The sequence below is a fragment of the Mus caroli genome, chromosome 7 (genome assembly GCF_900094665.2).
Source record: "Mus caroli chromosome 7, CAROLI_EIJ_v1.1, whole genome shotgun sequence".
NCBI classification, from domain to species: domain Eukaryota; kingdom Metazoa; phylum Chordata; class Mammalia; order Rodentia; family Muridae; genus Mus; species Mus caroli.
The window spans coordinates 27,172,640-27,185,665 of NC_034576.1; the positions used below are offsets into that span (position 1 = coordinate 27,172,640).

A 13,026-nucleotide genomic window follows, 5' to 3' on the forward strand; every position below is an offset into this window, starting at 1 on the left:
TATGCCGCTAGAGACAAGAGCTCCGGGGTTCTGGTTAGTACATCATGTTGTTCCAACAATAGGGTTGCAGATCCCTTTAGCTCCTTGGTTACTTTCTCTAGCTTCTCCATTGGGAGCCCTGTGATACATCCAATAGCTGACTGGAGTTCTATATCTTGATCCAAAGGCAGACAGGAAAAGACTGGCTCACATGTGGCTAGGAAGAGGGTCACCCCCCCCCCACAGTGACATACTTCCCCCAGTTAGGTCACACCTCCTCACAGTATAACTCACTATGGCCCAAGCATATTCAAGCCATCCCAGCTATACTGTCTAGTGTAGAACTCTTCTCTGCACCTCCCTAACAGCTAATGATGGTACTTATTTAATGTTCTATGCTTAATTTCCCAATAATGACTGGGCATGGTGGCACACACACACATAGTCACACTCTTGAGGGATGTAGACAAGGAGATGTGAGGTTCAAGGCTGGATTTAGTTGCATAGCTAGTCCATAGCTAGCATGCACTATAGAAGATGTGCCTTGAAAAAAGATTTAGTAATAATAATAATACTGGAGAATAACATAGATTGAGGTAATGCTATTAACTGGATAGGGCTTTGCTAAGATCAAATACTATATTCAAATGCTTTAAAGATTGACTCATACTAAAACAAAATTGTTATTTTTGAACTTGCATTTATTTACTTATTTAGTAATGCTAGGGATGGAACCAGGGTTTTAAGCATGCTGGGAAAGGGTTAACATGACTGAGTTACTTCCTCAGCCATGGAAATTGCTATCATTATTACTTATGCTGCCTTCCTTCACATTTACGCCTCATCCTTACAGATTTGCTCACTGAGAGAGACAAACTTCACAACCTAAAAATCCACTACAAAGCAGGTAAAGGAGGTGGTACTGAAGGAAACAGAATGTGTCCACTTCTGCTCTGAGTCAACTTGACTGATTCATTACTAAGTAAACCATAACAGCTCTCGTATTTACTTGTGCATGTCCAGGTGTGTATGTGTCCATGAGGGTGTGTGTAGGTATGCATGCATGCACATATATAGTAGAGAAAAGTGTGTTGGGTGTCTTTTCGTTCATTTCTCTCCACTTCTGTATCTGAGGCAGGGTCTCTCACTGAACCCAGAGCTCACTGAGAGGACCAACAAGGGGTGGGCAACCAGGCGCTTCATGAGGTCCTATTTTCAATCCAATAAATCTCACATTCTTTCTATGGTTAAAACGAAGGAACTCAGCTCCCTCTTTTAAATTTTTATTGATAAAAATGTATTTTATGTGTATGTGAGGATATTTCTGCATGTATAACTGAACACCACAAATAGTGAAAGCCAGAAGAGGACATCCTATCCCCTGGAAATGGAAGTACACAGGGTTGTGAGCCACCTTGTGGTGCTGGGAACTGAGCCTGGATCCTCCCCAAGTACAGCTGGTTCTCTTAACGACCAAGCTACCTCTCTAGCCCAAGATTCTATTTATGAATTTATCTTTTTATTTATTTTATTTATTTGTGTGCCTTGTTTTGTTTGAAACAAGGCCTCACCCTGCAGACTAGGCTAGCCTGGAACTCAGGACATATCTGAGGGTGACGTTGCACTCACAGCAATCTTCCTGTCTCAGCCTTCTCAGAGAAGCAATGACAAGAATCAGCCTCCATCCCAGCTTCAGCTACCACTGGAAAGATGGCACTGTCCTTTAATTCAGAGTGAGGAAAGCCCACAGTGTAGAGGACACATCCTCCATCCATGGGCCACAGGCTTACCCACTGCGACCAGGTTGCTGTAGGTCTCCAACATCATGTCCCTGTATAAGACCTTCTGAGTAGCATCCAGGCAGGCCCACTCCTCCTGAGAGAAGTCAACAGCCACATCCCTAAATGTCACTGACCCCTGAAAGAGCAAACACAAGGAGAGTGAAACTGGGGAAGCTTTCAAGATGGAAACCAGAAGGGAAAGGACTCAAGCGTGGAAAGGGAGCCATAAGGAAATGTTCAAGGCACCTGACTGCATGAGCCCCCCTGCCCCCAAACGACGACTGTGCCCATCTACACAACCAATACCTGTGCCTCTCCACTCCACCCACATCCCTCAGGCTATACCCACAGAAGGGAAATGTCACCTGGGGTCAGGGTAAATTACATAAGGAATGTGGTGAGTCCTTGAGTTTATCATACTATCACATGATGTCATAAAATTTGTTGTCATGAGAATGATCTTATACACTATGCGAGAGGCCATAAACTTACTAAGTATAAGTATATATTATGTACATGTTAGGTTTAACCTCTTCCTTTCTTTCTTTCTTTCTTTCTTTCTTTCTTTCTTTCTTTCTTTCTTTCTTTCTTTCCATGAATGAAAACAAAACCTTCCAAGAAACAATGTGTCTCATGTCTTCCCTGACTCTGGAGACTGCAGTCACCTCCCTAGCACAGCCTGGATGACCTTTCCCTCTGACACCTGGACTCTCCCCTAAGGCTTTCTCAGGGAAGTCATCTCCTCACACCCATGCATAGGGGACACTCTCCAACAATTCGTCACCAGGCTGACAACACCACAGATGTCAGTCAGGTTTCCCAGGGCACTCAATGAGACCATCCCCTCAAAGCTCTGAAGCCCCCAAGGCCCCTGTTTCCCTGTGGGACTGACACCTCCACTGCAGGGACAGTCCTCCCTGAGCACAGACCAAGCAGAGAGCACGTGTGGAGGAATGCATTCAAAGACAACCCCAGTGCCAGCTGGGAAGAGGCACAGACAGGAAGTGCTCAGACCTGCCAGCCCTCACTGGAAAGGGGCAGACTGGGCTGGGGGATTCCAGATCCTTGGGAAGCTTCAAGAGGGAAAGAGGGCAGGAGTCACCTAACCTGAAGTCACCCTATGTCAAAGAGAGAAAAACAACTTACACAGACCATGTCTTGAGAATTAGAGCTGGCCATTCTTCTTCAGGCTTCCTGTCCTGGGGGACAAAAAGAAAGCCATTCACTGCATTGTGACTTGATGTTCCCAGGCTGACTTCTGTCACTGTGATGTCATCGACTACACTTATTTCTCAAGCCTCCCCACTCACTCTCTCCCCTCCCACCGCTCACAGCCTCCCACACACAAATTGGAAGCACACAGGAGTCTACACAAAGCCGATCCCCTCCTAACCCACTGCCAAGGGGGCAGTGTGGGAGTGCAGGGCACAAACATGTCTGCCTTGAACTTCCTCCAGAAGAGGCCAGCAGAAGGGATCCCATCTTCCACCCTGAGGTCCAGCTCACCCTGCACCTGGTCCCCTCCTCCTACTGTGAGCAGATCTTCCTACTGGAACCCCACCTATCAAGGCTCACAGGGGCTCACAGCATCCAGGTGGCCCCTCCTGTGTAAACTCAGGGCTGAAACACAGCGAGGCTGGAGGGGCTGCAGCTGCAATGCTCAGGCAGGGTTCAGCATTCTGTGCCCACTGTTAGTTAATGGGACTGTGCACCATGGACCACTCTCCTGAGAACCTTCCCTCATCTATGATAACACTTATGTCGTCTCAATTAAGCCATGATCCTTTATGAAGATAATTAGCTGTAAAACATCCTGTCACAGGAGGTGAGTATATGTTTCCCTCTTTCCATATTATGGGATATTTTGAACAAAATAATGCTAAGTTTGTTCTGGGTGTCCTAGGTCTTTTGATCCTAGAATTGAGTTTCTCAACCTCCGCATGGCTGACACAACTGTTCTGCCTTGGGCTCTGTGAGGGCCACCCTGTGCTCTGAAAAATTATCACACAGGACACAATAAAACATTTTTAAAATTCTGCTCTACATTATTACCGTCATTCGTTTCCTCCTTGTTTTGAAACAGGTTCTCATTTTGTAGCACAGCCCTCCTGGAACTTGCTCTGTGGATCAAACTGATCCTTAATTTACAGTGATCCTCCTGCTTCTGCCTCCCAAGTGCTGAGATTAAAATGTACACTGTACAGCCTAGATCTTATGAGTCATTTTCTTAAATATACAACCAGTATTTGCATTATTTCTAACACTCCCTTGTCCTGCCATACACTGCACACAATGAACCCAAGATGACCACTGTCTATAATGTGGGGAAAGGAAGTGGTTTAGGGAGAAAATGTCAAGGGTAATTGAAATGGTCATGTGAACACCAGGAAAGGGCAGGGACAGCGTAAGGGCCACAGCGGTGGAGGTATGAATGTGCACGTTCACCTTCATTTACTGACAATTCCCTATTATAAAATTGAAAACTCATTTCTCAAACAGAAAAGAAGAGTAAACTCATTCTTGACTCTTAGATGGGCAGCAATAAAGTTCCCATCCTTCTCAAGCCCTCCTTTTGACTGATGGCCTTCGCGGGGAGCCTGAGCAAGTATGAGATCCCAGATCATGCTCTGGCAGCATCCTCAGTGAGCACTTTCCTTCAGTTCCCTCAACACTCACATAGCTAGGGCTCTGAGAAAGTCATGGAATTCAACAAGTAACTACCCTCCTCGGTCACCCTCAGTGGCACTTTCAGCCTCAAATGCTCCTTCCAAGCTCACGTCTGTACCTCAGGGAAAGCATCACTTCAGACTCCACACCTGACCTCTCCTTACTGAAACTTGGTCCTCTGCTTTGGTTCCTGTGGTCACGAGGGAAAGTAGGAGCATAAAGCGACATGCACAGAGACCCAGATAATGCAGAGAGCTCAAGGTGTGGACATAAACACACACACACACACACACACACACACACACACACACACACCCTTTATCACATCACCAAAGGTCACCCTATACGACCGTCCGCACACGCCCACTCCCAGCCCGCTGGCTCAGGCCTTACTCTATGGAGACCGAAGCCAACCTGAAATTTCTTCCGCCGACCAGAAAGATCGGACCTTCCGCATTAGCGGCACCAGAACACCAAAAGCCTACGCGCTAGTTTCGGCGCGGTGGCCCTAAAAAATGCAGTTATCACCAGCAAAGCCCCCGTGAAGCCCGGCTCTTGGGGGGAGGGGGGGAGGATGCCAGATCTGCGAGCGGCGCCCAGTGGCTTGTGGGAGTTCCCACGGGGGTGCGCGCTTAAAGGGGAGGCGCCCTCCTTTGAGCAAGAGGCACTTCCGGTTCTGCGGTTCTGCGGGGAACTGATTTTCTCGCCCTTAAAAAGGCAGGGATGCTCTAGATAGAAAATGTGACTGAAGACCACATGCTATTTAACAACGGTACTGTGTCTGTTAGACAGGCTAGACGATCCTCGTAATAAAACTAGTCGCATTGAAAGTACTGTAATTGGTCTAAACGCTAAAGTATAGGTTTGTCACATTAGATTTGAAAAGAAGTCCGACCCAGCTATCTGTTAACTTCAGAAAATATGTTAAAGATAACTCTAGCAGATTCAAAGTGACCATCTTCACATAACCAAAAGAAAACTCGGGTCGATTATAAAATGGAGGTAGATTAATAAAGAGGCCAAGTCATCAAGTGACAGTAAACATGGCTGGGCGTGGTAGCAATGGCTTTTATCCCAGCAATAGGGAGGCACAGCCAGCTGCATGTCTGTGAGAAGAGACCACCGAGGACTACCCAGTGAAACCCTGTCTAAGAACTAAAATACACTCAGATTATAGTGGCACATGCCTTTTACTCTTTTTGTGTCTGAGTTACCTCACTCAGGATATTTTCTAGTTGCATCCATTTGCCTGCAAAACTCATGATGTCCTCATTCTTAATAGCTAAATACTATCCCATTATGTAAATGACCCACATTTTCTGTATCCATTCTTCCATTGGGGGACATCTGGGTTGTTTCCAGCTTCTGGCTTTCACAGATAAGGCCTCGATGAACACAGTGGATTTGTTGTATGGTGGGGCATCTTTTGGGTATATGCCAAGAGTGGTATAGCTGGGTCTTCAGGTTGATCTATTTCCAAATTTCTGAGGATCCTCAAGGTTGATTTCCAGAGTAGTTGTATCAGTTTGCAATCCCACCAACAATGTCCAAAGGCTCAGGCTCCAAGATCAAGAATTGATACATGGGACCTCATAAAACTGAAAGCTTCTGTAAGGCAAAGGACGGAGTCAACAGGACAAATCAGCAACCTATAGAGTGGGACAAAACTTCACTAACCCCACATCCTATAGAGGGTTAATATCCAAAATATATAAAGAACTCAAGAAGTTAATCACCGAAAAACCAAACAACCCAACCACAAAATAAGGTATAGAGCTAAACAGAGAATTCACAACAGAGGAATCCCAAATGACGGAGAAGCACTTAAAGAAATGTTCAAAGCCCTTAGTGATCAGGGAAATGCAAATCAAAATGACCCGAGATTCTACCTTACACCAATCAGCATGGCTAAGACAAAAAACTCAGGTGACAGCACTTGTTTCTGCTGCACCTTTGAAACTTAAAGACTGCACCTATTTTTAAGATAGCCCATAGGCTAATACTAGACAAGGAGTCCCCAGCTAAACCCAGGTGACTGCTTCTGCAAAGCTTCCTGTTTTGTTATTTCACTGGCTTTTGGATCATTTATAAACATACTTAGCCTTCTGTCATGCCAATGTGTTCCATCCTCCTTTCTCTCCACAATGTGATTCTGGTTGGTCTCCTCCATCTTTCTTGTGTTCACAGTTCTTTACTTAGTGCTACCCCTTATCCCTCATGGAAATAAAATCAGTTAATCGCCCTCCATTTTCTCCACAGGAGCCGTGGGGCGCTGAATACGTAACTAGAGATTAATGTCCACCATAAGCGTTTCCTTAGCTGCAGTCACTTGAATTCCTCCTGGGGTTCTGCAGGCCACATCCCCAGTCTCAGCTCTCAGCTCTTTCTGCCTTTGTCTCCTGCTCTGTGTGTGCCTAGCTTCCCCCTCCTCCTCCTCCTCACACAAAGATGCATCTGTGTTTCTTTTCAAGTATTCTTCTCTCCTGCTTCTGAAGGTGACTGTAGGCACGTGTTGAGAAACCCCTGCATTCCCTCCCCCCTTCCTTCCCCCACCCTCTTCCATATCTATCCGGTGAGTGAGTCAACCCTCTCCACAATGAACATTGATTTCCATACTTCCTTCATGTTCTTGTGGGGAGTTTTGGTTGTCGCTGTTCATTTTGTTTTTGTTTGGTTTTGGTTATAGTCTTTTCTACAGAAGATTTCTCTGTGTGGCCTTGGCCGTCCTTTGTGTTCCTCTGCAGACCAGGCTGGCCTCAAACTCAGAGATCTGTTGCCTCTGCCTCCTGAGTGCTGGGATTACATGTGTGTGCCACCATAGTTGGCTGAATATTTATTTATATTTTAAATATGTCAGACCTGAATCTACTGAATATGAAGTATGCCTATTGTAATTAGTGAGCCTGGGTCGCTGCCTTCCCTCCCCATCAATGCTAAACGATCTTTAAACCCCAAGCAGTCGTGGATAGCCTGGGACTACAACATTTACTGAATGAGTGATGCTCACCCTCTTCTCTTTTCATTGTTCATGTGTGTGTGGTGTGCACTTTTGCATGGATGAGTGGGAGTCAGTGTGCTTACAGATGTGCAAAAGCAAAAGATCAATAAGAAACTATTCCAAACAATGCAAACTAAAATGAAAATGTCACAAGAATACAATTGAGATCATTTGTGTTGGCTAGCTACTCCTGGCATGGAGTCTGCCCTGAGGTGTGGTTGATATACCCAGCAAGACAATATTGGAGAAATCCAATTTTTCCATTGCCAATGCATATTAACAACAGAGATTTCACTTGTCAGGGGTCAGAGCCCATGTCTACTCCCCCACTCCGACCCCATCAGTGTTGAGAATCTGTCTGGTGTAAACCTGTGCAGGCTCTGTGTGCTGCATGGACTCTGAGAGTTCATGTGTGCATCAGTCCTGTTGCGTCTGGAAGACATGGTTTCCTTGGAGGCACCCATCTGCTCAGGCTCTTACTGTCTTTCTGCCTCTTCTTCTCTGTAGATCCCTGAGCCTTCAGGATTTCTTATGTTTTAACTTTGCTTTTGTTTCCCAGGCTAGCCTGGAACTCATTATCTGTAGCCCAGGCTTGCCTTAAGGATATTTAAACATCTGGCAACTCTCCTGCCTCAGCCTCTCATATTCTGGAATTACAGGCAAAAGTCACCACACCTAGCTTCAATCCTCAAAGCAAAGGACTCTGAATTGCAGGCATCCAGCCTTTCCTCCTAGACTTTAGAGCCACCAGGGCTTTGTTGTTGCTGTCGCTGGAACAAAGACAGAGTCAGGGGCTTTGTGTGGGGCCCCTCACAGTTTAACTGTCAGTGTTCTGGGTCCTGACCCTGTAGGGAGGACAGGACAACTTTTCTTCCAGTCACTCCTGACAGCATCCTGGGACAGGCTCTGCAAACTCGGTCAGTTTGGACAATTGGAATGCTGGGGAAAGTTGTCAGGAGGCTTTTCTTGCAGCCCTTGTCACTGAGGGCAGAATGAACACAGTGATCACCGCTCCACAGACACACAAAGTGAGGGGAGCAAAACCTGTCACCCAGGGCTCCTCCTTCCTCAGTCAAGAGTCTGGGAGACCCGAGGTCCNGCCTCCTGGAACAAGTGTGAGTTCAGTGGCAGGCAGACTTGTGGTGGATCTCATGTGCAATCCCAGTGCTTGGGAGGGCGATCCAATAGGATCGGTTCAAAGGCATCCTTGGCTACAGAATACATCAGAAAACTGCCTGCATTCTCAGAGTCTTACCAGAAAGGAAGAAAGAAAGGAAAAAGGGGAGAAAGGTGGGAGGGGGAGAAGGAAGGATGGAAAGAGGGATACAGATACACAGACAGACAGACAGACAGACAGACAGACAGACAGACAGACAGACAGAGAAATTGTCTGAGAAGGAAACGGGTAAACACTCTGAGCTAAGCATCTGCAGTGCCCTGACCACAGGTCATCTCAGAACGCTCTGGGGAAGCCCCAGAAAGGCTTGGCTCTGATGATTCAGGCAGTTCTTCAACCACGGCAGAGTCTCTTCTTAGCAACTCCCCTGCTGTATCTCCTTGATTCCTCCCCTTCATTAGTTGCCTCTGAATACTTTGATATGTTCTGAGATATTCTTACTTCATGAAACCAAGACTGAGTCCAAACAAATTAGGAATAATTGTAGGGCTGGTTATCAGAATATCTTTTTAATGTTACATAAGGTTTAGTTTTTCTGGGTAAGTGGGGGTTGTACAGCATTTGTCTATTGGAAGACACATTGTGGGAGTCCTGTCTTTTCTTTCACCGTGTGTGTCTGGGCATCAAACTAAGGTTGTTAGGCATAACAACAAGACTCTTTACAGGATGAGTCACATACCTAGCCCCAGAATATCTTAAACAATTATTAAGGTCCTCTGCTTCTGCTGGCCCTTACCTGAATGATGTTGCAGAAAGCATGGAGACACATCTCAGATGTCCGTGAACCCCAAGGCTCAATCACATTTTAATAAGCCTGGCCATTCATTTATCTGTAAAAGTTCTATGTGTGCCAGGAGTGAAAGTGACAAGGTCTTTTGTGAAGCTTCCTTGGAGTCTATGCTCTGGGTAAGGTCAGGGAATGTCACACTACTGCCCATTCTGATTCAAATCATGTCACAGCCCCTAGAATAAACACAGGCCTCCTTACCTTAAAGGCATGTGCACTTGTGGGCATCCCCACAGCTCAGCCTCTTTTGCAATGGCATCTTGAGTCTGAGGGTGGGACTCTGAGATTTGACACTGATCCATTTTCAGATACTAAATACATATGCATCTGGCCATGGACACTGTGTTCCAGAGAGTCTAAAAGCCCTGAGACAAAGAGACTGAAACAGGGCAGTGGCTGAAACAGGCCCAGTGGTTTACACAGGATCACTGCCTGTCCTCAGGCCAGTGTGCTGCTCAGAGCACGGCTCAGTGGTTTACACAGGATCACTGCCTGTCTCAGGCCAGTGTGATGCTCAGGGCATGGCTCAGTGGTTTACACAGGATCACTGCCTGTCTCAGGCCAGTGTGATGCTCAGAGCACGGCTCAGTGGTTTACACAGGATCACTGCCTGTCTCAGGTCAGTGTGATGCTCAGGGCACTGCTCACAACCAGTTCTAACTCCAGTCCATAAGATACAAACCCTAGTCTGGCCTCTGTAGGTACAAGGCTTGCTGCTAGCTCACAGACATGCCTGTGGGCAAAATACCCACACACATAAAACTATTTTAATGCATTTAATTACAAAAAGACTGTTGAGGTTTGGTCTGTTGCTATGTATTGTAATGCTAAATTCTGTATGTGAAGGTCAAGTTGCCTTTTGAGTGAATGCTCAAGTTTACCAGCAATCGTTGCACAAAGCTTGTTCCTTAATTTAAAACTTCTCATTAAATAAAAATGGTAGAGCCATTTATTGGAGGAGTTAGAAGTAGAGGGGTTGTGAATTACCTAGGTGGCCAACTAGATAGGGAGAATTGGTGTGCACACCTGTAGTAAATTTTAGCACCAATCTTTACATACCTGAGAGCAGAGAATGTCCAAGACATAGACAACTGTAGTTTCAGATGCCAAGCTGATGTCTACTCATTACTAATTTTGTATTAGAAGCTTGGAATGCCATATAAAATAATTTCATTATCCTGAATGAAATAATGCCTTTATATTGTGTAAAGTTTGTCTATAATAGACGATGGGCTCTCTTGTGGAAATTTCTGGTTTCTTTGGAGACTCAATTTTGTCTCAGATGCTTTTCTGGAAACTGTTTTATGAGAGGATGTTTTGCTAAGAACAGACACATGGTATTTTTCTGGAGGAAAAAAGGATATATGATGCTTTGCTAGAGTGGATGCTTGAGAGAACCTGTGATATTTGGAAAGGATATAAATATATCCCAATGGACAGCGGATGATGCTGGATGGTACTGCCTTGCCACTCTTTGCTTGTCATCATTTATTGTGACTTCATAGAAAGAAACACACCAAAAAACTTCTGGTGGTGATCCCAAGGCTCCTTGCCACTTCCCTGGACTTGGTGGGACTGGCAGAGCCTTGTGGTTTCTTCTGGATTGACCTGCTGTTACTGATTCCTGAACGGTGTTTAGGAGTCCTGCCATTGCTGGTTCGTGAATGGTGTTTGCAAGTGGATTGAGCTGCCGCTGCTGATTTGTGTGAGCTGAACTGCAGATATTCTGACAACACAGATTGGATTTACTCCAAAGAACTCTTTCTAACCAGGTCCACACCGTTCTTTGCTCTATTAACTTTTCCTTTCCACTGCCTCTAGTGGCTAGAAGGGAGGTTAAAGCATTTAAGAACCCTTATTTAAAGTAAGTTTTTGAAAAATCTAGGCCTACAGAGCTCTTGTGAGCCTTCTATGACAAGTTCCCTTGCTAGAGGCCCATCATTTGTCAGGCTAAGGGCACGTATAAAAATAAACAGCACACAAAAATCCATTCAATAAACTATGGGCATTAACATTTAAATTTAAGGCTTTTAACTTAAGATTTGAGATCTTTAAAATTCAGGAAAATTTTAATTATGATGTGAAGAAAATGTTTCTGCAAAGTAACAAGGTATTTAGAAGTACCTGTAAATAATCATAAAAAACTCTGAAGTTAAAAAAAGGGTTTTCCAATGTAAGCATGAAAACATATATCCAATTGATAGTATAAATAAAACATTATAAACAATATCAAAGCATTACAGTTTTGTGGAGGAAGAACTTTGTGAAGGCTTTGTTTTTTATTGTATTTTAGAATTTAATGAAAATGAAAGCACAACATAGCAAAACTTATGGGACACAATGAAAGCAGTGCTAAGGGAAAACTCATAGCTCTGAGTGCCTCCAAAAAGACACTAGAGAGAGCATACACTAGCACTTTGACAGGACACCTAAAAGCTCTAGAACAAAAAGAAGCAAATACACCCAAGAGGAGTAGGTGGCAGAAAATAATCAAACTCAGGGCTAAAATCAACCAAGTACAAACAAAAAGAACTATACAAAGAATCAACAAAACCAGGAGCTGGTTCTTTGAGAAAATAAAAAACATAGATAAACCCATATTCAGACTAACCAGAGGGCACAGAGACGATATTCAAATTAACAAAATCAGAAACAAAAAGTGAGACATACCAATGGAAACCAAGGAAATTTTTTTAAAAAATCATCAGATCCTATTTCAAAAGCCTATACTCAACAAAATTGGAAAATCTGGATGAAATGGACACTTTTCCTTTTTTTCCAATTTTTATTAGGTATTTACTTTTACATTCATTTACATTTCATTTTCTATCCCAAAAGTCCCCTATGCCCTACCCTCCCCTGCTCCCCTACCCACCCACTCCCACTTCTTGGCCCCATGTTTCCCCTGTACTGGGGCATATAAAGTTTGCAAGACCAAGGGGCCTCTCTTCCCAAAGATGGCCAACTAGGCCATCTTTTGCTACTATGCAGCTAAAGACACGAACTCTGGGGGTACTGGTTAGTTAATATTGTTGTTCCATCTATAGGGTTGCAGACCCCTTCAGTCTCTTGGGCACTTTCTCTAGCTCCTCCATTGGGCGCCCTATGTTCCATCCAATAGATGACTGTGAGCATCCACTTCTGTGTTTGCCAGGCACTGGCATAGCCTCACAAGAGACAGCTATATCAGGGTCCTTTCAGCAAAACCTTGCTGGCTTATGCAATAGTGTCTGTGTTTCGTGGCTGATTATGGGATGGACCCCCAGGTGGGGCAGTCTCGGGATGGTCTATCCTTTTATCTCAGCTCCAAACTTTGTCTTTGTAACTCCTTCCATGGGTGTTTTGTTCCCAGTTCTAAGAAGGGGCGAAGTGTCCACACTTTGGTCTTCGTTCTTCTTGAGTTTCATGTGTTTTGCAAATTGTATCTTGGGTATTCTAAGTTTCTGGGCTAATGTCCACTTATCGGTGAGTGCATATCAAGTGAGTTCTTTTGTGATTGGGTTACCTCACTCAGGATGATACCCTCCAGATCCATCCATTTGCATAGGAATTTCATAAATTCATTCTTTTTAATAGCTGAGTAGTACTCCGTTGTGTAAATGTACCACATTTTCTGTATCCATTCCTCTGTTGAGGG

At 44.7% G+C, this 13,026-nt stretch overlaps 1 pseudogene across 1 annotated transcript in view; it reads right to left on the reverse strand.

The window, feature by feature from the left end:
* LOC110297819 overlaps positions 1–5,014 on the reverse strand; it is a 19,292-nt pseudogene extending 14,278 nt beyond the window's left edge. Inside the window, exons 1-3 of the transcript XR_003837162.1 lie at positions 4,842–5,014; positions 2,907–2,959; positions 1,770–1,896 (exon numbers count right to left, since the gene is read on the reverse strand). The product of XR_003837162.1 is annotated as a zinc finger protein 780A-like (transcript). The remainder of the gene's footprint in view (positions 1–1,769; positions 1,897–2,906; positions 2,960–4,841) is intronic.
* Positions 5,015–13,026: the final 8,012 nt, after the last annotated feature.